Raw genomic sequence first — 3,194 nt, 5'->3', positions numbered from 1 at the left:
TTTCTTATACAGAAATTCTAACCATTATTTACCTTGGATATTCTCCATAAAACCCACATTCAGAAATACAGGGGAGTATATAGCCAATAAGGCAGCATAGTGTGGGTTTGAGTATTTGCACAAAAACTGATCAGACTCAGGCCAAACTTGGGTGCCAAGAAAAAAACTGGACATTCACAAAGTTTATGCCTCTTAATAGACAAAACAGACCTACCCAGCAAGTTAAGCGAGCCTGTTGAAATTCCTCGAGGACATGGACCTCTCCCCCAGAAGGCCTCACGTAACAATGTGAGAACGTTACAAGCCACACAAGAACACAAACTAACAGTAAGGGGAAGTCAGTAGAGCATGGACTTCACAACCCAAAATGTGAACATCTGGTTAAGAACAGGACAAATGAAATACTAGAAACGGCATTTGAAATGAAAGCTCAACGAGCTTATGGCAACAGCAAGATGGGAGATTAATTTCAGAAAATGCCCAAGGTTTGCCAACATTTAACATGCATACTGCTAATGTTCCAAAATTAGAGTCAGTGTTGTAAAGCGTTTTTAAACTGAGCCTGAGGAAGGTTTGTTTTTTTTTTAAGATTTTTTATTTGACAGGGAGGAAGGGAAGCAGGCTGACTGCCAAGCAGAGAGCCTGATGCAGGGCTCGATCCCAGGACTCTGGGATCATGACCTGAGCCAAAGGCAGAGGCTTTCACCCACTGAGCCACCCAGATGCCCCAGGAAGGCATTTCTTAAGTCTAGATTTTGCCAACAAGATGCTTCTAAGGTTGTTACAGTCAGTTTTGCAGGGTCTATTCAGATTAAACTCTTTAAGGGAATACACCTCAGATTGTAATTTGAGCTGCAAGGAAGGCACATTTCTACAGAAAGTCCTTCACATCTACAATTTAATGTTCCATGGTACAAACTTACCTATGAGTAGCCTCATCTACCCAACTGTGTACTGAAGACTGGGCATTATCCTCAAATCCCTGAAAATGTAAGTACCACAGTGAACTATACACCAAAGGTCCAATCTGAAACCCAAACCAATGGTTTGAAATCTGCAAGGTGTATGGTGCACTGTGACCAAAGGTAAATGCACCAAACTTCCAAAGAAAAATCTGGTTTCCAAGGATGTAAAGTAGAGCTGCTTACTCTACTCTCACGATTCACGTTTCAGCAGTGGAAATCCCAGGCCAATATTTTAGTCTAAATTCCCTTGCAGATGTGGGATACCTGAAGGACTAAATTATTCCAGCTAATGTTCTTAAAGTGTAATTATCCTGGAGCTCAGGAAGATATGTGAATGGTTGAAAAGGAGAAATCAGATTTGGTTTCTGACCATGTTAAAAATCTCAAAGAAGTTCTCACTAAAGCTATATGTACTTTACCTGCCACTCCTTAAACTGCTATATCCCTCCTGTTACCCTAAGATGACAAACACAGTCAAGACTGTTCAACCGAGAAACAATTTTATCAAACTAAGGTTCTGATGGTGGGAGAGGTAGGTGACCTCATACCTCTAGTGTTTCAGGTTATCTGGTATAGGGTTTACAATTGCAAATTTCAAGGGGATCAGTAAGACAGCGGAGATCAGTAATGCTTATTACACTTAAGCAACTAGTTCATTAACCCTTAACTTTTGAAGACCTTTTCTGGTGGGTAGTACCCCTTCCCCTCCTGCACCTGCAGTGGATAGGCCCAAACTTACAACTCAGTCTGAATTGGTCCCAAAAGTTAATTAGTCTTACCTTCTTCACCTATGGGAAACAACTGTTAATGCGGAAGTCACTCCTACAATTATAAAGTTAAAAGGGAAGAAATCTCAGCTTCTCATTTGTCCGTATCCAAAAGCCTTCATATTCCAAAAGTAGCCATCAACAGACATCCATGCTGAGCCATCTTACAGGTGAAATTATATTTTCAAGTATATATTAATTTCGATGCAACATGTACTAAAAAATGTCTGAATAACTTGGATTCCTCTCAAGGCTGGCCTCAGTTCAACCAGGACCTTTAGAACATTCAGAAAATCCAATCTGCACACATTCAAGCCCCAAGAACACTCAGACTACACCGTGCACATACGAAGACTTACACGCTTTTTATATGTCTAGATCCTTAACATCCCCTTTCTTGGGTAGTCTACTCACTTCCCTAGTTACATGCATCACCCAAAAATGTTACATCTAAATGATCGGCACAGTACTAAACAGTGTCATTAAAACTGAAAGGAGTTTATCAACCACCTAGAGGCAGTCATTCCAAAGCTCCGAGATCAAATTCACATCAAATGTTGCCAAGAATGTGTATGTTTTTAGTATATTGTTAGTGTTGTCTACCTTTTTGGAAAGGAACCCACACTTGTGAACTAGTAATTGTCATTACTAAGATACAGAGATAGGATTCAAGTTTCCTTAAATTAACTCAGTACTCTCAACACTTAGTGCAAATAGTTATATAATCCCTTTTAGACCATCTTGGCTTATATTCATACACCAGTTATTGAAAACCTTACATGCAAGAGTAAGTTTCAAAACTTCCAGTTTAGATGAACACTCCTAATGTGGAAGCCAGCCCTCAATATGGCTCCCAATGATGCTAGTTTCCCAGTAGTCCAAGGAGTAAACGCCCTCCATTCACATGATATGACCATTAGGATACAAGGTACTGCCAAACATTCTGTTGAGGGTTTTTTGACTGCTCCAATAGCTAAGTATAGGGAAAGGAAATAGCCACCCCAACTTGCCAGCCTTGTCAGTATGCCCTAGTGAAGCTTTTCCTAAAGGCAACCTTGAAATTCAGCAAAATTCACACAGCTAAGCAGTTTGTTTTCAAGTTATTGACCTGAAAATACTGTAGAAAGTAACAAATTCAGTGTTGCTCCAAACTGCCTAATATTGAACTTCAGGATTAAGTCTTGTATAGAATTTATGCAGCAACATATGCAAAAAAAAATGTTCTCGTGTGGAATACTTATCAACTACCTTAAATCTTTAGTTTTAAGGGAAATTAGCAGCCCAATATACTTACACAAGGGAGTGACCATGTGAATCATTCAACATTACCTGCTTAACTGCAATAAGCCAGTTCTTTTCAGGCTATTTTGTGCTGTATTTTCAAAAAAGTTTGTCCTGATTAAGGGTTCAGTACTTCAGGTTGTGCTGTTATACCAACTTAATTTACCTCCTTCAAAACCTT

Source organism: Mustela nivalis (genome assembly GCF_964662115.1).
Source record: "Mustela nivalis genome assembly, chromosome: 12".
NCBI classification, from domain to species: domain Eukaryota; kingdom Metazoa; phylum Chordata; class Mammalia; order Carnivora; family Mustelidae; genus Mustela; species Mustela nivalis.
The sequence above is the reverse complement of the archived record's forward strand: the minus strand, read 5'-3'. Positions refer to the sequence as shown.